General features: G+C 37.6%; 1 long non-coding RNA gene across 1 annotated transcript in view; it reads right to left on the reverse strand.

The window, feature by feature from the left end:
• Nucleotides 1–4,108: 4,108 nt before the first annotated feature.
• LOC309629024 overlaps nucleotides 4,109–24,547 on the reverse strand; it is a 124,245-nt gene continuing 103,806 nt past the window's right edge. Inside the window, exon 2 of the long non-coding RNA XR_014244813.1 lies at nucleotides 4,109–6,664. This is a non-coding gene — a long non-coding RNA (uncharacterized lncRNA). The remainder of the gene's footprint in view (nucleotides 6,665–24,547) is intronic.

The following is a 24,547-nucleotide window of genomic DNA, read 5'->3' on the forward strand; positions in this document are numbered from 1 at the left end:
TTAATCTATATGTGTCTTTATATTTATATAGACAACATATAGTTAGGACTTGTTTTTTAGTTAATTCTGCCAGTCTCTGTCTTTTAATTGGTGCATTTTGATCATTAATGTTCAAAGTGATTATTGATATAGTTGAGTTAGTATATACCATTTTGGTTATTGTTTTCTATTTGTTTCACTTGTTCTTTGTTCCCGTTTTTGTCTTCCACTCTGTTTTCTGCCTGTGTCCAGGGTTTTTACTGGGCCCATTCACATAGGCACCTTCTGCCTAGCATGTACCCAAATTCTAAACTCAAAGAAAAAAAGCAGATGTTCAGCACAGACTACATTCTTTGTAGAAATAGTTTAGGCACAACAAACCATGTTTATCAGTTAAGAAATAACAGGAACTCTTTCAAAATCCAAGTTCCCAGATGCCAGCTAAGGTCCAAACTTGCAAGCCAGTCTTTGTAAAGATAGCAGTCAGGCATGCTATGTTACTCTTTTCTGCACACCTCTAATGCTTTATTATCATACAGTCATTTTACTTTAGAGCTGTGGTTGGGGCAGGGGGGCCTGATCCCTGACTTTGAACCATCCTCTAAAATATGTAAGACATTTACATTATTCAGCACTCAATCTGATTAATGTTGTCACTTTTATTATGCCAAATGAGAAGCCACAAAAGAAGGATTTCCTGAAAATTATAGAAAGTGTAATCGTCTGCTCTTTTTCTTCTTTGTGGATGAGAAGAATAAAGGTAAGAGAAGGAACATCAGTAAAAGTCAGGCATATGCATTAGTGGGAGAATATGAGCCATGAGAAGAGACATCACTGTGTATGGGTTAAAAGCATGGATGTTGGAGACAGTCTGGGGACACTTAGCCTGTGTGGGCCTCCATTTCTTCATCTGTAAAGTGGGGCTACAAACAGTACTCACGTCATATAGTCCTTTTTGGAAAATAAGTTGATTTTTCTAATATATTTAAACAATCCCTGCAATATAGTGTTTATAAAATAAATTAAATGATGTAAAATAACTAAAGTATATCTTTAGAACAGTAGGGCAAAATATGACCTAGTTCAACTTCTTAGTTTAGACTATAAAATTGACGTTAAGTCTAGTAATTTAGGAAATATGAAAAATAAATTGTGCAGCCAAATTTCTGTTAAGATTTCATTTGTTTCTCTATTGTCTTCTTCCCCCAAAAACACTCAAAGCTTTTTAAAAAATGGTCAGATTTACCCTGGGCTTTTTCATTCAAATATACAGTTACTCCAGAAAATCATGTGTTTTTTTTTGTTGTAAATCGGCAAATGAGTTATATAACTCCTTGGGCCTCTAGTTCACACATTCTTTTCAATGAATTTTTAAATATGCAAGACACAAGACACAAAATACTTAATGAAATCAAGCACGTTTACCTAGCTACCCTTTAATCCTTATATACTTGCCACTTTGTGGCATTTATGTAGTTTCTCTTGTTCACTAAAAGTAGTTCTAGTCTCTTTTCATTACCTGCTACATAAGTTGCTGCAGTTTTGTTGTCAAATATTTTCAGACTTGAACTGTTTTTCACAGCCCACTCTTTCAGATATAACCTAACAAAATGCACTGAGAGAGGCTGGGAGCTTCTCATGACACTTTCTTCTCTTTGTCTCTAATTTTCAAGTGACAATACTTTCTGTTTCCTTTCATCACCATTGTCAGAACAGAAAACTGTGGCAGAGACACTCAAGGATGACCCCCAGTAACTAAATGTGTAACCCCCTTGAGAATGGGTGGAACCTGTGAGTGCTTCTAGCAGCAGAATATGGCAAAGGAGGTGAGGTATCACTCCTGCCATTGTTATGTTATGTGGCAAAGGTGAAGGGATTTTGCAGATGTTATTAAAATTCCCTAATCGGTTGACTTAGAGTTAAGAGATTATCTTGGGTGGGCTTGACCTAATCAGATAAGGCCTTTGAAAAAGAATCTGGAGGTCAAAGAATCTCTGTCTTGTTGAAGAAGCAAGCAGCCATGTGTTTTTCAGCTGTGAGGAGCCATGTGAGCTTGGGAAAAGACCATAAGCTTTCCAAGAGACCTCAGCCCTAGCTGACACTTTGATTGTAGCCGTGTGACACTATGAGTAAAGAACCTGGTAAAGGCAAGCCTGGACTCCTGACACATGGAAAATGTGAGATAATAAATATGTTTCATTTTAAGCTGCTAAGTTTATAGTAATTTATTACACAGCAATCGAAAACTAATAAAATAACTACAGTGAAACCTATTAATTTTTGAGAAGTATCCTAGGTAGACTCCACAACTCACAAAAAATAGAATAGACTAACCTGTAATAACAAAAAGATCCAAGCATACAGTGGTTCATCTATATGAAGGCAGATGAAAGTTGACCATGTAACAATCATGATCAGTGCCACAGCAACAGGAGGGCTTTGATCACAGTTACTCAGGACCCCGGGGGGCCAGTAGCTTTGCCATCTCTGACCTCTGGCTTCCAAGGTCTCCCTTGGAGTTCCCCCTTCAGTTGGTAGGAAGGGCAAAGGAGCAAGGAGGTGTGTGGGGGGCAGGTTTTATAGGACACACTTCCCTTCTCCTCACATCACATTGGCCAGAACACAGTCACATGCCTGGTCATACAAGAGCGGCAGAGGAAGATGTGATCCACTGTGTGCTCAGGACAAAAGGGATGTGGATTTTAATGAACGACCAGGCTTTTAACACACGCCACAAGGTAGTGATAGAAACTCCTATTGACATTGAAGGAATCTATGCTGGAAACATAGTAACTTAGCCAAGGCCAGATAAGTAAATGGGAGGGAGGGATAGAATTTGATAACTACTTTTTTTTTTTTTAATGCTTTTTGTACTAGAACACATAGCCTAAAAGAAAATTATGTCACAGGTGCATTTTTACTATCTTTGTCTTCCCGAAGATTGTTCCCTTTTATCCAGGAGATAGATGTGCATTATTCACGTGATGCTGTTATTCCTCTTCTCTTGTTTTCCCTTTCTCTTTAATGCGGAAGCATAATATTTGTATAGGTAGGACCAATATGCTACTTTTGCATAGTTTGTTATAATTTTCCAAGAAGTTTTCTGGATATTCTTTAATAATTCATTAATTCACTCAACACATAGTTTTGTTCAATGAAAGATAAATTGCTAGGGGCTGGGACACAAGCATGTCTGATGTATCACATTTACCCTTAATAAGATAACCCATGAGGAAGTCACCATTGTTCTGATTTTTCAGAAAACAGATCAGTGATCCCCAGTTTTCCTTAACTTGTAAAGTTAACGCTTCTTATAAGTAGCTGAGCTGAGGCTAGAACCCAAGTTTCTTGACTTCCGATTTATTGTTTCCTAGAAACAGTTTGGGGAGAAATTCAAAAACCTCAGATTTTGTGTTAGTTTTCTATTGCTGCCAGAACAAATTGTCACAAATTCAGTGGCTTAAATTATATAGAATTATTATTAATATACAGTTTTTGAGGTCTTAAATCTAACATGGGTCTCACTGGTTTAAGTGTTGGCAAGGCTGCATTTCTTTCTGGAGGCCCTAGGGGAGAATATGTATCCTGCCTTTTCCAATTTCTAGAGGCTGCTTTCATTCCTTAGCTCATGGTCCCATTCCACCATCTTCAAAGCCAAGAACTGCAAGTCAGGGTTTTTTTCACATTGCATCTCTCTGATCCTTCTGTCTTCACATCTTTCTCTCTGATGGAAGCCACAGTGGGTTCTCCACTTTTAAGGATTTGTGTTATTAGATGAGGCCCACTTGGGTAATCTCCTTCTCAAGGTCAGTATCCTTAATCAAATCTGCAAAATCATTTCCATGTAAGGTACCATATTCACAAGTCAAGGGATAAGGGCGTGGACATTATTCTACCTAATACAGAAGTGTAACTGTGACTTTGCCAACATATCATTGACTGTAGATGATTGATAAATTTAATAAATTTATCTATAATAAAATTCCAAATTTATCTATAAAGAATAGATAAATTTTTAGTCTTTTATGGAGAACTACAATGAATTGAAAATGCCAAAAGACTCATCAAGATATGTGATGCCCAGATAATTGCAGCTTTTTAAACTACCTACTAGACTAAAAGAAGTGTAGCAAAAGCACTTTTATTTCATGTATCATACAGTCATGATATTTTGTTACTTACAAATGTGGAAATATTTTAAAAAAATAGAAGCTGTAAATATCTGTATAGAACAATGTTGATTTAGATTTAAAATATACATACTTTCACTCACCATATAAATGCAAGAAAAAACATCTTATAAGATGATGGACCATGTAAGAAACTAGAAAGGTATTGTACTTTAAAAGAGAATCTCACATGTAGGATGACATGGCAGATTAGAATTTTCAGTAAGATTATCTGAAAGTTGAGATCTAGGCACTTTTTGGGTAAAGTTCCTGGAAGGTTACTTCAAGCAGTTCAGACTTTTTCAAAGTGGAAAAATTAATGCATGAGATGATGAGACAAGTGTTTTTTTTAGGGAGGCTATCTAGTGTTTACTACTTGTCCTAAGAATCTGATTATCTGTAACATTACAGTGAAATCATGTAAGAATTCTGAGCTCTAATCCTTCTTATTTTCTCTTAATGCATTGCTATGTTCAAATGACATTTTTATTTTATTACAAATTGTGGTCTTTTATAGCACTTCTCAAATACCTCTATTTTTTAGAAGTTTCTGATAGTTTTCAAAATTCAGTAAAGCAGAGAGTTACCTGAAAGGAAAATCCTTTAATTGATCAATGGTCCATCTGGGTAAACAGATTTATTTATGTGGAATTTGCCCCAAGAATGAGCCACAAGAGAATGTTTTGGAAAGAAATGAGGCTTGCCTCTGATTTCCAATAAAGATTTGAGTTGAAACAGTGTGTGTTCACTTAATCTTGTTAAATGTAGCACAAAACACTAAGTGTATTAGAGCGTGTATTTAAATGATAACAAACCCTGCTGTTAAAGCTAATAGGAAACAGTTCTTTTCTCATTGAGTTTCCACATCCAAGCATTCCTTTAGATATCATTTACTAGGAACTCTTATGGTTGACTACAATATGCTTTTGAGATGCATTTCTAAGCCTTTGTCTTTCCTTATTCCTAAGCAACAGTTTCCTTTTTTTGTTAAAGTGATAAATTTTGGTGACAGCACTCTACTTAAAAGAATACCCACTAATGCAAAATACACAAATATTTAAACCTAAGTAGATAATAATGATTGAAAAATAACTGGATTTAGTAATGATAATAATAGGCATTAAAATATTGAGACTAATGTTTTCTGTTGAGGATTATTTCCTGCATTTAAACTGTTGCATCTGAAGCTTTCTATGCCTCAGTTGAAAAAAAAAAATTAAAGTAGTTTTGTTCCTGTGTGCATAACCTTATTGGGTTGGGCTTGGTTTGGGGGGTTAGGGGGTCGAGGAGGGTAGTCCTGTGGAAGAATAGTAGAATTCTTAAATTCTTCATCTTTTTCCTCTAGGAGAGTTAGGTTCATTCTGCCTTAAGGCAGGGCAATGAACTCTCTCTCAGGAACCCTTCCAGCCTCAAGCACCTGTGAAGTAAAAAGCATTTATAAAAACTTTAGAACACTTCTTGAAATATATAGTTATAAAAGATAAAGAGTCCCTGAAGCATTTTCTGCACGGAAGAACCAATATTGTTTATTACCACTCTGTTAAATTTAACAAGAAAATATCAGGTGAATCACTGAGAAGTTTGTTTCCAAACTCACATTACAACTAATGGAAATCGCCATATTCTTACAAACATCAGTTAGATGTGTATGCAGGACTTAAGAGCTTGTTATAAAGCTACCATCACTGATTCTTTTTCATGGCTATTAAAGAGTAAAATGCCATACACCTGTCTTCTTAAATTTCATTCTAATTTATTTGATCAATAAAACTGACATGAGTAGCCAACTTATTGCATCATTTTGGCTTCTTCCCTCTAATAATAATGAATGTGAACTATATGTTATTGTCCCTTGATCAGTCAGCTTTTGACTCATCCACTGACATTCAGTAATCAAAGATAAGTAAGTCTCAAAAAAGAGTCAATTTGGGGAACATAAGTGAAAGCTGGAGTGCATTTGCATAGAGCCATTGTGACATGCTTAAATAGAAAATATTTGTAATAACTTTATATTATCGTATTAGAATATAGGAGCTGAATAAATAATTTAGTCTAAGATCAACCTCACTAGTTCCAGTTTTGTGGGTAAAAAATAAATAAAGCTTAAGGATAATAACAGCTAGGTTTCTTTGTTTTAGGCACTATTTCGTTTGCTTTATTTTTTATGAACAAAGTTAATCCTCAGACTATCATGTTATTATCTTCATTTTACCGATGTGAGAGTAAGCCCCAAATGGTGAAATGGTAAGTGATCAAATCAACGCTCAAATCCTTTCTGGCGCTGTAGAGGCCGCCCTCTACACTTCCACATCCATCATAGGTATCATGTCAATAATTGCCTGTGCCTTTCCTGAGATTCCCCGCTTAACAGGATGTCTTCCTCCCCAGTTCCACATGTTGAAAAAGTCTGGTATAGAGCCAATGAGTGGATTCCTAGGGAGAATACTTACATTTTTTTACTTCATAAATTCATTGTTTTTCCTGTTACGTTTCAGTGCATCTAGATGTCCATTCTCCTTTGAGGGTGAGAAAAGGAGAAGAAAAAGGTCAATGAATTGATATTTTGATTATGATATCACATCCTCATTATCTGTCCTTGTGCAAGGACTGTATGAGATGTGCTGGGAGAGAAGCGATAATAAGAGCTATTATATTTTAATGGGAGAAATGAGACTGTTACAAAATATTAAAACCTCAAATTTAACTTAGGAAATTGATGAGACCCAAATATGTATTATATATATTTCTGACATTAAAAGAGACATTACTTCTGGCTTTACTGATCATGAAATAATTTATAAAATAAGTGATAACCAATTTGGCCCTTAAAAACATGTGTAATTTTGACAGTAGAGATGGGAAGGAAAGACATTCCTATCAGCAGTAACTGTGTGAAAAGACTTGGGAAAGAACAAATAATAAGGTTTAGTAAAACCACAAGGTAGGGGTAGAGAATTAGCAGAAAATAATTTGGAAAGCAAGGTAAGTTATATCTAGTTATGTCTAACTTTAGAACTCAAGACAAATGATTGAGGCTTTATGAGATAAGTGGCAGGGTGTACTAGATTTTTAGAGCTAAGTGCTATCTGAGTCCCAGTGAAGCGATCAGCAGTGGCTAAATGAATTATCTCAAGGTTGGTTTGGGATAGGAGTAGGGGGAGAGTAGCTTTGTCTAACACAGGTTTTTCCTGAAAGATAGAAATAGAATTACATTCAGATAGAATGTAAGCACTCCAAAGGCAGGGACATTATAAATTTTGTATCCTCAGCCTCTAAAAGTATATATCGTTCATAGTAGCCACTAATATACATTGGTTAAATGAATGACTGAGAAGGTCAAGAGTTTTAAGCATTGGGTAAATAAATACCTAAACAGAAAGGGCATTCACAGTTTAGTAACTGAGGGGGTCAAAAGAAAGATACAAGTGGAATAACAAATTGATTTAGCAAAATGTTCAGAAAAGAGGCAGTGAAAAGAGAATTTATAAAATGCCCAGTCCGATTAGATGTTTGTCAAGCAGCATGTGATAGCGTTCCTAACACTAAGATATATACTAGGTACTCAGTAAATATTGGCTGAATTAAGGAATGAAATGACTACTGTCCCCCCAAAAACAGCAACTACATTGTTAACTGTGGCTTAAGAGGATTAATACAGTTAAACTAGAAGATGAATTGAATGTGGCAGAAGAGATCACAGGCAGTGAGAGTAGTTAGGGGTCTATTGAGGTCTCAGGAGAGCCACACAGGAGTGATTGGGAGGGTAGAGCCCGTGGGATTTGACAACTAATCGAAGGTAGAGATGAAGGCATGGTTGAGATCAAAGATTCAGTTGGATGGTGCTGATGCCATTTACTAAATAAGGGAAGATCACACTGGGAAAGGGGTGAATTCTTTTTTAATATGCTGAGCTGAGGTTGTTGTGGGACATTTATGGAGAGATTGCAGGTAAGAAACGTGAGATTTGAATTCGAGTTATAATTCAGGGCTTGTGACATAGATTTGGTAGTCATTAGGTCAAGGATTATATTTAAATCCAGATTATATTTAAATCCATGCATATAAGTGAGGTCATCAAGGAAGAATGGTGTAGAATGTAGAATGAAGAGAGTGCTGAAAGACCAACTCTGAGAAATTTGAACATTTAAGGAACAGTAGAAAAAAGGGGAGACAGAAAGAATGGCTAGAGAAACAACATAATCCTGTGTCAAAAAAAAAAAAAGAAAATTCAAGACACTTCCTTTATCATCATCTTTCCATGTGCATTGTTTCATTTAACGTTCAAAAGAACCTGTTATTATTTGAGACTGATAAAAGAATTATAGTTGAGATTAAAGTCTTGTTTCCTGTGACTCTAGATCGCAAATTCTTAAAGGTATATGATTCTAGAGCTGAACAAAATGGAGACTAAGCAAAGGTGTTTAGACTTGGCAGTTGTGATATCACTGGCATCTTTTGAGAAAACAGATTCTATAGAGAAGTGGAAAACGGATCTGGAGTGCAAGGAGTTAGAATCATTGAGCGGTGAGGAAGTACAGGCAATTATTAGCACTAACACACACAACTCTTATAGACTTAAAAAGACATTTCTAATTACCTATAAATAGAAAGTAGAGGGAGGAATGTGCTACCAATCTTGAGAGAAAGATGATAGACTTCAATATTTGAAGTACTTTAGCTATTTATGAATTTCACGAACCTTCATTTGTGAATATATTACAGCAAGAGGGAAGAATTCATCAGATTTTAAAAGAACTTGTCTCTAAAAAAAGGTACAAAAAATAGATTTGTACTTATCACTAAGCTCTTGGGCTCATTTCAATCAGACATATAAAAAGAGACTAAGGTAAAGCCATTTTACTCAGACTGGTTTATACCTCCCTACATGAATTAATTATAGGTTTTAGACACACACAATTGGACTTTTAACATCATGTGCGTGTTGGAGAACTTTAGATTATGGAAAAGGAAATGAACAGTTCCTTGGGTGGTCTTATTTATTGCCAAACTTGGAGTTAATTTACTTCACAGTTCAGCCACACCGAACTGAAGAGCAGACATGTTTTCATTTTCAGGGTTCCGCTGGGCCCTAGGACTTGAAATTAGACACAAAATGTTGAATGCATGGACATTTGTACAGGGGAAAGTTCCATGGCTTTCATCAGGATCTCTCACTGCCCATCAATTTCCTTGCTGAGATGAGCGTTATCTGCAGTTACAAGCTGGCTTTCAAAAGTAGTAATTTTTAGGACATCTTTGACTTGGTAAAATGACCTTGTCACACAGCTGTGGCTTAAATGTCAAAAATTTATTTTTTGCTTCCCACAGCACATTTTTGTTCCAAAATTTCTTTATTTATTTGTAAAATCAAAGCAGTCATACAATTCCTGTGGTAGATGATTTGAGGTACTTTGATTTGGTAACTTGTGAGGAAGAGAAAAACTGGCTTTGAAATCACAAGGTTTTTATTTGGAGAGCTGGTGAAAAATGATTTTCCCTATGTAATAGGCGACAAGGGCCTTCTAACCTTGGAATCTGACTTTTTAAAAAAATATTTCACATGTTAGAAATAGCGACTTCTAGGTTCAGATATACCTTTGTAACATAAGTTTTCATGAATTGTTAATTTAGAAATACAGGAATAAGAGAAATATATAACCAATCAAAATATATAACCCATGGCTCTGAATTGCAATGTTCTCATCAGATAAAATTATGTTAAACTGAATAGCCACTGAGATATTATCCAGATCAGGTGAAAAGTATGAAGGAGACCAGTCTGATTAATAATTCATCATGACTCCAATGAATTGACTATCATGCATTTTGTCATGATGTTTGTGATTAGCTATCTTTTTTACAAAAATACAAAATTAGTAAGGTTATGTAAAAGAGAAATTGTAGTCTACTATAGCATAAAATTTTATACATTAATACAGCTACAGATATATATATATATATGTGTGTAGAGAGAGAGAGAGATACATTTTTAGCTATATATAATTCATTAGAAATAGACCTCAATAAATTTTTATTTCTATATATTTCTCTGAGTATGAATTCCTATTTCATCTAAATGAAGTAAAATGTTGTATTCAGTAAACTCTATTTTTCAAACTAAATAGATATCCTTAAATTGTTTTTGTTACAGAATAGACAATCCCCAAATTTCAGTACTCTGTTAATTCAAAAATATCACCTGTCCATATTTCACTTTCACATACTGATCTTTGCCTTTTTGCATCTCTAGGACTTGTGAATAGTAACTCACAGAAGTTGGTGAGGGGGACTTGAAAATATTTCTATCTAGCTTTTACTCATTTGTTTTTAAGCCTGAAGTTGAGCAGCATCTAGGTACAGTGTGATTCAGGGAAAAGAGCAAAGACTTTGGAATTGGAGACCTGCACTGAAGTCTCATTTACGGTGTGTACTAGCTTTAAGACTTCTGACATTTCGTTCATTATCTTTGTGACCTATTTTGTGTGGATAATGATATCTATTTTACTTTCCATGCTGAATTGCAGGAGGATTAAAGGTCATTAGATGAAAATGGTGTGTAACCTCCCCCCACTCAAAAAAATACATGAACATCCCTGGTGGTGTTTGTAACCATTTTTTCAAAAATAGTTTTTAAAACTATTTCACCTCTTCTCATTTGCCTCCTCATTTCTACCCTCTCCCTTTCCTGTCATTGCACACAGTGTCACAATGTTGGTGATAATCTGCAGTGTAATCTTTTTAAGTTCTTCATTCTTTCTCAGTATTTGTTAGCATGAAAATGAAATGATATAGTTTATTCATAAATGGAAGAATTGCATGGATGCCTTGTTCCTGCCAAAGAAGTCAATGGAAAATAGGATTATTAATTTTATTAATTTCTAGGGGTGCAGATATGCAAACAAATCATTGTTTATAGGTTTTCCATAAGCACATCTTGACCCAGGCAAATGATGCAAGTGGAGGAGAAGCAGCAAGAGCTGCCAGAGATGAACAGATCCTGGCAGATAAAGCCCTTTGTGGTCATGACAAATACTTAAATGCAACAGTAGTAGTTTTTTTTTTTCTTTTTTTTGGTACAATTAAAGGCTTTAGAAATATATACTTATGTCATGAAAATTTATCAAGAAAACAATGCTCAGTTCAATCTTCTTTTTGGAGACATGGATTATCCATACTGTTATTAGACTTTCATGAATTCTTAGAAGTCAAACAATGCTATTGTTTAATTCTTAGTGTTCATAAAGGATTACAGTCAAGCTGCATTTTTACATAGTACTATATTTCTACATTGAGGAATTTCTCTAAGGGAAGGCTGGTAGTACCACGAGTGCAGGCCCGGATTGTCGCCATTATATATTTGGGAAGTCTTTAATCATTTTAGCTATCCTAGTTATAACGGAAATTGTGTTGTCCAAGAGGCAATGTCTGGACTTCCCTGGTGGCGCAGTGGTTAAGAATCCGCCTGCCGGGCTTCCCTGGTGGCGCAGTGGTTGAGAGTCTGCCTGCCAATGCAGGGGACACGGGTTCGAGCCCTGGTCTGGGAAGATCCCACATGCCGCAGAGCAACTGGGCCCGTGAGCTACAACTACTGAGCCTGCGCGTCTGGAGCCTGTGCTCCGCAACAAGAGAAGCCTGCGCACCGCGATGAAGAGTGGCCCCCGCTCGCCGTGACTAGAGAAAGCCCTCGCACAGAAACGAAGACCCACCACAGACAAAAATAAATAAAGTAATTAGTTTAATAAATAAATAAATACATTTTAAAAAAAAAAAAAAAGAATCCGCCTGCCAATGCAGGGGACACAGGATCGAGCCCTGGTCCGGGAAGATCCCACATACCTCGGAGCAACTAAGCCTGTGTGCCACAACTACTGAGCCCGCGTGCCTAGAGCCTGTGCTCCCCAACAAGAGAAGCCACTGCAGTGAGAAGCCCACTCACTGCAACAAACAGTAGCCCCTGCTCACCACAACTACAGAAAGCCCGTGTGCAGCAACGAAGACCTAATGCAGCCAAAAATAAATAAATAAATAAATAAGTTTATTAAAAAAAGAAAAAGTTTAAGAGGCAATGACTGTAGTTGTTAAGAGACAGACTCTGGAACAAGACCCCCAGGTTTAAATCCTAATTCTACTCGGAGTAAAATGGGGATTAAAAAAAAATACTGATTTCATAAGCCTGATGAGGCTCAAACAAACTCATAACAGACTCGTGGTACATGTGGCTACCACAGATAATCAGATGTGAACTACGATTATTGTTTGTAATTCATAACTGGCTGAATTCTGGTACTATTTTAAATACTTATAAGGGCCAATGGTGTACCTTTACATGTGTCTTATATTGGCAGTCATATCCATTTTTGATACTGAGATTTGATTAAGTGCATATATTTTAAGAGCTGTAAAGTTATTGATGACAGATGGGATTATAATGAGCAGTGGCTACCCATAGCCAGTTCCACGAAGGCCATGGAAATGTTTTGTAGAGTGCGTGTGTTCCAATGTGATGTAGCCTCTCTGTGATTGATACCTACTTTTAGACCAGTTTCTCTTCAGCAAAGATTTGGCAGTTCTTTAAGGCAAAATAAAAATATTATGGATGAGTTTCTAACAAACAATTTAGTAAAACATTTGGTTTTCTTGATTCTCAGTTGTCAGGCTGCTTTGTGAGTAAACGCACAAATCATAATGTTTGAGTCCATCATGTGTTGGACGTTATTAAGTATTTCTCTTTGGCTTCCTGCCCATATCATATGGTTAATATGACTAATGAAAAAAAAAATACATAGCCTGGATGTCTACTTTTCATCATTTATTTTACTATGGAGTAGAAAAATTTAATTAGATGTTTGACATGTATATGTATGTGTATATGTATATATATATTCAATGGAGAATGTTCCAAATAGCAAAACTGAAGCTTAAGTTTACTTAGCAGACTTGATCTGTGTTAAAAAAATACCAAAGAAAATAAAGAATAGTGAAAAGGTTTCCCAAACTCAGTCGCAACATGTGTATGTAGAGACTTTCCAAAACCAACAAGTAATTCTCAGAGGCTAACAAGGTGTCCAAGAATTCAACTCAATTTTGACAGTATCTACTCAGAAATAGAATCAGATTCCACAGGAAAACAGCTCAGTACCACAGGACCACTCTCCACTTCAGCTGCCGGTTGCAAGCCCAGGTTGTTACCTGTGTTTCTGATTGACCGGCTACAAACTGGAGGTCCCAAGGATCCCTTCCAATTCACGATGCCAGTCACAAGTCCAGGTTGCTACCTATGCTTCTGACTGACTGCCTATAAATTAGAGGTTCCCATTAATCAAACTCAAGGAAGGGCATCACAGAATGCAGGAAAACCCAATTTTATGTTCTAGATTTCCGATATATTATAAAAGAATATCGGAGAGACTATGAATCTACAGCCATATTAGGAGATGCATAGGGCAAGGTTTTGAACAGAAGTGCTTCTGTCCTCATGAAGTGTGGGCCCCAACACCATAGCACTTGGAAACATTCTGGTTCTCCCTTCAAATACTCTCTGGGGGGTGGGGGGAAATACAGACAAAAAAGGTGCCCTTTGGGTTTTTATGTTGTCTTCATTACATAGTCATGATTGACTAGATCATTGGCCAACAGTGGTTGATTCAACCTCCAGCCTCTCTGTCTCTCAACCTGGAAATCAGGGGTTGGGACTGAATATTCCAACCTTCTAATCACAGTTGTGGTTCTTCTGGCAACCAGCCTCCACCCTTGGGTAGGACCTAAAAGTTACCTCCCCTGAAGTATTTTCAGGAAATTGTGGGATAGACAGTTAATAGAGTCTGCCACAGGGCTTACTCCCTGTGTCTTTATCAAGTTTTCAGGGAATGGGACAATTACATTATCTGCCACTCAACTTTTCCTGTTGGATTAAATACCATTTTTTCCCCTAAAAACTTATTTAATAGTTCTTTAAATTGGAGACAAGGAAGAGAATTGTTAACCAAAATTTCAGCAACGGAGACCTGATTGAAATTAAAGGATGTTTTATTTGGGGTTTGTTAGAACTGCAGTCCGGGAGACAGAGATTCAAGAAGCACTTGAACTGTGTTCAGCCTGACTGCAATGGGAGAGGCCTATAAAGGCAAAAACTGCAAGGTTACAGTTAGTTTTGTGACTTGTTTATCAAGAATTATAATTGGAGCTGGCAAAAAGTAAGGGTACTTGTTATGTAAGGATTGGTTGGGGTTTGAAATGGTTGCATAGTTACAAGGAGAGACCTTAGGGCCATAACGCTGCAGATGGCAAGTGTTATTCTGGATACAGCTGGTGCTGTCCTTGGACCTGGTACAGTTCAAAGAAAGTTCAAGTTCTCAGTGGCGTTTTAGAGACGTGTCTAAGACTAGATCCTCAGTGGCTGCCCAACTCCATTTTTTGTAAGACTGAACTGTAATTACTGCATTATATTTCAATTTGTTATCAGGATCAAAGGTCTAATTTAACGTGTCTAAATCTATAACATTATAATTAGTCAAACAATAAAACCAAGGCTACTACCGCCTCCAGGATATCCAGAATAGAGTTACACAGGGAAGGCCATGACATGGGTGAATCTGTTTTCACCTAGGATCCAGACTAGAGGTTGCTCTGTTTTAGAAAGAGTAGAATAAAAACATCTTCAGATTGTAGCACAATAACCAAACCAGAGATAACTGACCAGAGATAACTGGCCAGGGATAACAAGCACGAAAAATGTAGACAACTCCATCTCCTAATAAGTAAGTCAACAACAAGCCATGTGACCCAGTCTTTCTTCCCTCTCCTCACTCTCTCCCTCCCCCTCCATTCTACTGTAGGTCCCTGAACTTTTGTGATCGGCAAGTTCTTCCATAGTCTCAATCTATGATTTGAATGCTGGCTTGAACTCCTAACATCACAGTTGACTGTGCAGCCTGCCCAGGTGGAAGCTGTTGCCCCTCTCCCTTTTCTTACCTCTGGACAGGATATAGCATGGATGTCTGCACTGTGATACCCTCACTCAAGATTTCCACTGGAAAAATTATTTGAACTGACTGCAACTTTAATCCCATTGTTCCCACTATTTCTTGCTCCCTATTCATCAGCTTTAACTTGGGCTTATGCCATACACAGTTTAGATTCCATCTTTACTGTAATTAGTCCCTTACATTTACTCCCCACTTGCTCGCCTCATCTCCTCCATCTTACTTGCTGGCAAAACTCTAACCCTAGGTCCACTTAAACTCTTACTTTTTCATAATTGTATCCTAACAGTAAAACATTTCTTTAAACAGTTGCTCGACAAGACTGATTGCTTTTACTTTAATTTCATGATCAGGGACCTCAAATGTTGTATTATGTTTCTTTTGCAGGCTCAATTTTTCCCACTCTAGGGTAACTATTTCATACGTTTTCTTTCCTCAGACTATGCATCTTGGAAATCAGGATCTTTCATCAGGAAAATCCCCTGTATCTCCATTCTTTTCTCAAGGTCCTCTTACTTCTACTTCCTATTCTAAACGAATCCTTTTTCCCTTTCTTTTTTAATTTATTTATTTTTATTTTTGGCTGTGTTGGGTCTTCATTGCTGTGTGCGGGCATATGGTATGTGTGTGTCTGGGGTGAGAATGGGGGTGGGGGATGGTTAAGTGGGAATCTTGGTACCATCTTAGAATTCTGTCCTTACCACAGACACCCACTGGCCAAGACAAACATAGAAATTTTGAATTAAAAACTAATAGCACATTTGAACTTATTCACAAAACAGAAATAGAGTCACAAATGTAGAAAACAAACTTACGGTTACCAGGGAGGAAAGTGGCCGGGCAGGGGGATAAATTGGGAGATTGGGATTGACATATGCACACTACTATAAATAAAATAGATAACTAGTAAGGCCCTACTGTATAGCACAAGGAACTCTTCTCAATGACCTATATGGGAAAAGAATCTAAAAAAAAAGAAAGAAAAGTGGATATATGTATATGTATAACTTATTTACTTTGCTGTACACCTGAAACTAACACAACATTGTAAATCAACTATATTCCAATAAAAAAAGTAATAATTATAGTTAATTGAATTAAGTTGGATTTGCATTATTCATAATGCATACTTAAATTTAAAAGTTGCAGGATACATAGTTATCATGATGTAAAAACAAGTGAATATAATGAACATATTCAACTTTTTATTAATTTTAATAAGTAAAGGGTATGTGCTTATACACATGCTTTTTTGTTTGTTATATCTTTGACTGTTTAGAAAGTATAAATCCATCCTTATTTATGTCCACGTAACTAGGGAAAACAGTTTCAGAAATGACGGTTTCTCATCTTTTTTCTTGTCAAGCATTCAACAGCCCCTCAACTCAACTCACATTTCATAATCTCGCTTCCCATTTCACTGAGAAAACAGAAGTAATTCATAGAAAATGTACTTCCCCCTACAAAACAAGCAAACCATAACTACCTGCCTTTCTATGGGTGAGCTGCCTTTGTTTCTGAGGATAACTTTTCCACATGTACACTCTGTCTTTTCTCCTATCATCCCGGGGAAGACTTCTGCCCCTTTAATTACCTCACATCTCTCCTAAATCATCCCTCTGCCCTGTGTGTGGGAGTTCCTTAGCATGCCAGCATGATGTAATGTCTCACAACATAAACAAACAGCAAAAAAACACAAAAGCAACCTTTCCCTTCCATTGTACTCCTCTATTCCTCTGCTCCCTTTTATAGCAAAATTTCTCAAAAGAGTGCAAAATACTGTCTTGTTCAATTTGCCAGTCTCAATCTTCAGCCTAGCCCAATCAGACTCAATCTCCCCCAGAACCTGCTAAAGCCTCCCTCTTCAGTCCCTAAGAGCCTCCATCATGCCAAGTCTCAGTATTTGATTATCAGCCTTATTTTATTTGAACTCACTGCCTTATTTTAGTAAAGGAGTAAAGAGTGGATTCCTCCCTTGGAAGAAATATATCCTTCACTTGAATTTCAAGACACTTAATTCTCTCATTTCCTCCTATTTCTATGGCTTTTCCAATCTCCTTTGCTGGATCTTCCACTTTGTTTCTGATTGTTTAAAGTTGTGATCCTCTAGGATTCAATGTTTGGCTTTCTTCTCACATCTCTCTCCATACTCACTCTCAAAGATCTCCTTCAGTCACCTACTTTTATTTTGTGTATACCATTTATATGCTAATGACATCCATATTTATCTCTCAGCCATGAGCTCCAGTTTTAACACATCTAAAACAGAATCCTTGATTCTCTGCCCCCTCAAACCTGTTTTCCTCATCTCTTTAAGTGGCATCAACATTCACTCAATTTCTTGTGATAAAAACCTTGATTCCTTTCTTTTTCTTTTGCCATGTGTCCAATGTAACAACAGTTTGACTACTCTTCTTTAAATGATAACCTAGATTTGCCATTCTCCTTTAAATTATAACCTGGATATGATAAAGAATCTCAAACTCCACAAACCCCCTCCTAGTCTAAACCCCCATACCCTTTCTCCTACGGGGTAAAGCTTTAAAAATGTAAATCAGAGCATTATCACTCCCTGCCTAAACCACAAACTTAGAAAAAAATGCAAGACCAGCCTTGCAGGATCAGGCTCCTGACTGCCTCAGTGGCTTCAGTTCCTACCTCTCTTCTCACTTTGATCTTGAACACACATAGCCCGTTCCCACCTCTCCATCTGAAACACACATTCTCTAGGACGCCACGTGGCTAATTCCTACTTTGCTCAAATATCTGCTCAAACATCACCTCATCAGGGAAAACGTTCCCGGCCAGGTATGAAAATATCACATTCCCCTTTTATCAATTTTGATTTTTTTCTTCATGGCACGTTTTCAGTACTTGCAAACTTATTATGTATTAATCAGTTTACTTGTTCGTGATGTGTCGTTATGATTAGAACTGAAGTCTGTGAGGGTGTCTTGCTGTCACTGAATCTCCATAACTTAGAAAACTGCCTGCCTCATGGTAACTCTTTGCTGAATGAATGAATAATAGGATTTAACACAGTATAGAATAGGAAACTTCCTTGAATTGAAAATCATACACTATTATTCCTAAAAATTCAGGGCCATGTTCTTCTAAGGTTCCTGATCTCACCATATTGCTGGGTCTTGCCTCTCCTCTCTTGTATCTTTCCTCTTCTCCATTTTGCCTCCCCGCCTTTCCGCTCTACAGTAGTCAGAGAAAAGCTTCAAAATCCCTGCATCCTTATTAGGAAATTACTTACCATACCAGACTAGTTGCTAAATCCCTTGTTTCTAGAACTAAAACACTATTAAGAAATCCTCATAAACAAGTCTTCCATCCCTAGCAGGGATTATCCTGGCCTTCTATAATGCTCAGGTGGAAATATTTCTCTTTCTCTCCTCTCTCTTCCTATCTATTGTCTTGTCTTTCCTTTTTCACTCTAAAATGGAATAGCATCATAATAGAGATAAGCCAAGGCTGGCTGCTCAATGAGGCTCCAGAGCCACCAGGGCATGCTACCTCCCAAGGCAGCCTATTCTAATTTCCAACTCCAATTTTAAACGTGCTCTTTTTATATGATGAGCTAAAGTTTGCCTGGCTGTAACTTTGATCCATTGGTCCTATGTCTGCTGGCGAGAGCTCCTAAGCAAAACTCTTTCCTGAGCAGAAATAGAACAGCTGCTTAACACCTCCCATATGCTATTGCTTTATATAGTTGGAAACTGTGACTCCCCCAGCCTCCAGCACCTCCACCGTACACTTTGCCAGCCTTCTGTTCTCTGTTGTAAATAAATTCAGTTCTGTAGCCTTTCCTCAAATGACCCATTTCCCAAACAGTTCATTACTTCTGAACTCAAGAGAGAGGACCAAGCCTTTTCTGGGCAGCTCACTCATTTCTGGGCTCTTTTATTCAGAAAGGAAAGTATAGTATAAGTAAACCGATGGTGAATTCCAATTTCAGCAACTTAACTATTTAATTGCAGTTTATTTAAAGTAGCACAAGTGTATTGATTTATTCCATAAACATTATCAGGTGTCTTATTAGATGTAAAGCACTATACCAAGGTTAAAATAAACCTAAGGTATCGCCACTGGTCTTGATAACTTTGGTTCAATTTATGCAGTTGCTAAATATTCTTATGAGCTTTAAAATGCCACTTAAGGTTCTTTGGTGCCCAGTGCTTTTGTTAATGGATGCATGAGGGTTTAGTAGCATCCTTAATGCACCTCCAGGGTTGTGGTGTCCCAGGGCTGAACTGAAGGGTGCTAAGCCACTAGGCCATCTCCCTGGTGACGGGTCCTGCATTTTGACTCCTCTGGGTAAATGGTAGCTACATTCATTTCATTAACTTGTGGGTTATAAGTTAATTTAGGGGAATATGCTATTATAGATTTGGATGAGTTCCATTAAACTCCATTAAAACTTTGACTGTAAGATGCATTAATAGAGCTTCACAGTCAGTCAATCAAAAGATTGATGGAGTATGTATATAGAATGGACCATAAAATGGAATATTTGATATGAACTATTAAATCTTTCAGAGGAATTCTTTGGAGGTTTGGTGAATATACATGATTTAATTCTTTTTCCATTTTAGATAGGAATTTGGGGATTGGCTTTCTAATGTATGTATCTGTGTTAATGCTGATGAATGGAAACAGTGTAAGATATTTAATTAGGGTTCTCTGTGATTCTATTGTGATAAATTAGTGTACCAGTTTAAGTTCCCAGTGAACTCTTACAAACTAACATTGCCTGATGGTTTTAAATAAGGAAGGTTTCTGAAGATCTTTGGAATTCATAAATACCTGTAAAATCTCAGGAAGGGAACTAATCTCTGTTTTGTCCCAGAGAGTTGCCAGATACTTCTAATCACATTTTATTTACTCAATATAATTTTCAAGGTAAATATTACTTGTTATTATCCCTATTTTTCATTTGAGAAAACTGAGACTCACAGATGTATGCCAATCACTAATATAGTTGAGTAAAACCAGTATTTAAATTTCGATCTGCCTTATTCTAAATCCCAGAAATAAAACAACTGCTGTTAACTTAATATACCAGGCTGTCTGCTGGGCAATAATGATTATAGTACGATATCCAACATCAGTTATTAGAATGTGTTGTTAGTGAACTACGAGTAATATGAATATTAAATGAATAAATATGAATGATAGTGAATGAATAAATATGAATAATAGTGAATGAATAAATCTCGTACATTTTAGTCCCACAAAAATCCAATTAAAGACTGAATAGTACAGATAAGGGAAGTAAATTCTCTCTATTATAGGGCTTACGATATTCAAGGAGAAATATTTTATTTGTAACGTAGAGGAAAAAAACTGTATCCTAGAGATGTTAAATAATTTGCCCCCAGCTACACAGCTGGAAAAATGCAGAGCTGAAATTCAGCATGTCTGCCTGCTTCTATAAACTTGCTCTTTTTATGCCAGAAGAAATGACTTATGTTTGGCTTCGGTTTCATCTGAAATCAAGTGAATGGCCAGCCAAAAATTAATTAGGAAAGATGACTATTTTTGTTTTGTTTTGTTTGTTGTTGTTTTTTAATTTGGAGATATGATGAAAATATAATCAGGGGAAGTACCCTAAAGCAAAATTTTTCCAGAAATTTCTTCTTAAAATAAAAATTGTACATATTAATATTAAGCCATTCTCTTTGTTTTTGTTGGAGTGAGTGATGCTAAGTGTTGCAAAAGACAAACCTCACAATCCCCATGACTTTACACAAAATAGGTTTATTTTTCCCTCATATGGAGTTCAGTGTGGGTCAGGTCTTTCCTCTCCAAACAGTCTTAATTTCCACCTTTCAGCTGTCATTTGGAAGCCAAGCTTCCAGAGTCCCCAAAGAGGGATCAAAGAGTTTGGGATTCATGTAGGATGATTTTAAGCACCAGGCTTGAAAATGATTTACATCACTCAATGCCAAGAACCTGATTCAAATAGTGACAACCCAATTGCAGAGGAAGCTGATATTTGTACAGGAGCCTATGGGTATTTGGATAACACTTTGAGTCTGTGCTATGCTTCAGCAAGAATTTATTTAAAGATTCCTTCTTGGCACCTACTAAACATTCCTAGGTGAACTGGACACATAGCTGAGTCACTGTAATGCAATCAGAACTGAGTGGTAGAACATAACGCGTAAAAGGAGATTGCCCTGGCAATCAGAAAAAACTTATGCCAATGTTGGGTTCCAGGTTGAAAGGAGAAAATATGACAAAAAAGAAAAAATGTCTTAAGAGGAAGGTTGGAGAGATGTGAACAGATATTCCAAATCAGAACACTGCCTTCGTGACTTGCCCAAAAGCAGCAGCGACTTCGCCAGAGAAGGAACTTGATATAAGTTTGGTTTGCCTTCTCTTTCACTGTTAGAGTCTTCCTCTTTGGAAAAAGCTAAAATGAATTAAAGGTATATTCTTTGAAATCATCAGGTTAAAACTAATATATTTCTGCAACCATGTAGGCACTAGTGGTATGAGTCAATCAATTGCAGTGATTTTTAGGATGATTGCACTACTCTGAAGATTAGATAGAAAAGTTCAAAGAGCACAATAGCTGTAACTAATATAATACTGAAAGGATTTCAAATTGATATAAAGATGGATAAAATAAACAGAGGTTTAAGAAAAGATTGTCATTGCCAATGACACGACAGCTGTTTAGAAATTATTTTGCCAGCTAAGCCATTTCCAGATTGGATTATTATTAAAGAGTAGTGGAGGAGTTGAGATTTCAGTATATTTTATTTAATTTTTAAGGTACTCTCCATCTTTCTGCTATATATAAAAAAAGAATCAGCCTGTTATTAGGTCACCGCGGGTAAGTAAGTGAATTGTGTCACTATATTGCAACTAGTTTTGAAACATTTGGAAAACATTATGACATTTAACCACCTTTTGTCTTCTATTTTAAAACAAATAAGCATTTATTTTTCCCAGGCAGATAAAATATGTGTTTTAGGGGTAATGACACAAACATATTGATTTTCAGCAACTGTTTCAGCAGCTGTTGACTTTTTGTTTCATATTATGCAGTATACTTTCTGGACAAATACATGTTATACTTATTTCAGTATCATGATTTCTAGCTTGAATAAAGTCATGCCTGATTGAGAACACAGAAAAAAATGAATTGAATGATTGAAAAATGCCATATTAAAGATATCTGAAAAACTGGTAAATAAAGAGAAAGATTTATCCTGCCTTTTTGTTTTGGCTGTACCACGCAGCTTGTGGGTTCTTAGTTCCCCGACCAGGGCCCTCGGCAGTGAAAGCATGGAGTCCTAAGCATTGGACCACCAGGGAATTCCCATCCTGCCATTTTGATATGAACTGTACCATTGACCAAATAGTATTTGAGAAATGTCTCTCTATAAAAATACCACACATAATACATTAAAAAGAAATGTCAAAATTGGAATATCATCATTTTTGGAAGCCCCAGTAAATTAGGAGAGATAGGCCCAATGATTCATGACTTTTAACATTACAAAAGGATAGACATCTAGATACTATGTGCCTCCAGATGACAAAACACACCACCACCTATGGTCTCACAAAAGAGATAGAACCTGCGTTTGATCCAGCTTCCAATTTGTAAGATATACAGAGAACAGAGGAACATATGGAACTGTACCATGAGGATGCAACTAGCAAAATCCAGACTATGGAAAACACCATTGGGAAAGAAACAGATGGAAGGAAACTATCAATTAAAAAAAGACTTAAAAGATGTAACAAAGTTTAAAAATGGGTAAAAGTAGATTATACTATTTAAGGAAGTATATTTAGGTGATAAATCTATTTCAAAGTAAAAACAAGAGATTACAATAAAAGTCAGAACAGTGGTTGCTCTTGAAGGGAGAGAAGGCCTGTGGTAGGGATGTGGTCCATAGAAGTGGCTTCCAGGGGGGATAGCTTCAAGATGGCAGAGGAGTAAGATGTGGAGATCACCTTCCTCCCTACAGATGCATCAAAAATACATCTACATGTGGAACAGCTCCTACAGAACACTTACTGAACATTGACAGAAAACCTCAGACTTCCCAAAAGGCAAGAAACTCCTCACGTACCTGGGTAAGGCAAGAGAAAAAAGAAAAAACAGAGGCAAAAGAATAGGGATAGGACCTGCACCTCTGGGAGGGAGCTGTGAAGGAGGAAAAGTTTCCGCACACTAGGAAACCCCTTCACTGGCAGAGATGGGGGGTGGCAGGGGGGAAGCTTTGGAGCCACGGAGGAGAACGCAGCAACAGGGGTGCAGAGGGCAAAGCGGAGAGATTCCTGCACAGAGGATCAGTGCCGACCAGCCCTCACCAGCCCGAGAGGCTTGTCTGCTCACCCGCCGGGGCAGGCGGGGGCTGGGAGCTGAGGCTTAGGCTTCAGAGGTCAGATCCCAGGGAGAGGACTGGGGTTGGCTGCGTGAACACAGCCCGAAGGGGCTAGTGCGCCACAGCTAGCCGGGAGGGAGTCTGGGAAAAAGTCTGGAGCTGCTGAAGAGGCAAGAGACCATTGTTTCGGGGTGCGCGAGGAGAGGGGATTCAGAGCACTGCCAAAACGAGCTCCAGAGACGGGCGCGAGCGGCGGCTATCAGCATGGACACCAGAGATGGGCATGAGACGCTAAGGCTGCTGCTGCCGCCACCAAGAAGCCTGTGTGCGAGCACAGGTCACTCTCCACACTGCCCCTCCCGGGAGCCTGTGCAGCCTGCCACTGCCGGGGTCCCGTGATCCAGGGGCAACTTCCCCGGGAGAACAGACGGCATGCCTCAGGCTGTTGCAACGTCATGCTGGCCTCTGCCGCTGCAGGCTCACCCCGCATCCGTACCCCTGCCTCCCCCCGGCCTGAGTGAGCCAGAACCCCCTAATCAGCTGCCACTTTAATCCCATCCGGTCTGAGCGAAGAACAGATGCACTCAGGCGACCTACACGCAGAGGCGGGTCCAAATCCAAAGCGGAACCCCAGGAACTGTGTGAACAAAGAAGAGAAAGGGAAATCTCTCCCAGCAGCCTCAGGAGCAGCGGATTAAATCTCCACAATCAACTTGATGTACCTGCATCTGTGGAATAACTAAATAGACAACAAATCATCCCAAAATTGAGGTGGTGGACTTTGGGAGTAACTGTACACTTGGGGTTTGCTTTCTGCATCTAATTTCTTTCTGATTTTATGTTTATCTTAGTTTAGTATTTAAAGCTTATTCGCATTGGTAGATTTGTTTATTGATTTGGTTGCTCTCTTCCTTTTGGTTTTTTTTTTTTAACATATATATTTTTTCCTTTTTCTCCTTTAGTGAGTGTGTATGTATATGCATCTTTGTGTGATTCTGTCTGGATAGCTTTGCTTTTACCATTTGTCCTAGGGTTCTGTCTGTCCCTTTTTTTTTTTAGT

This window comes from Balaenoptera borealis, assembly GCF_965194805.1.
Source record: "Balaenoptera borealis genome assembly, chromosome: 5".
In the NCBI taxonomy this organism is placed as follows: Eukaryota; Metazoa; Chordata; class Mammalia; order Artiodactyla; family Balaenopteridae; genus Balaenoptera; species Balaenoptera borealis.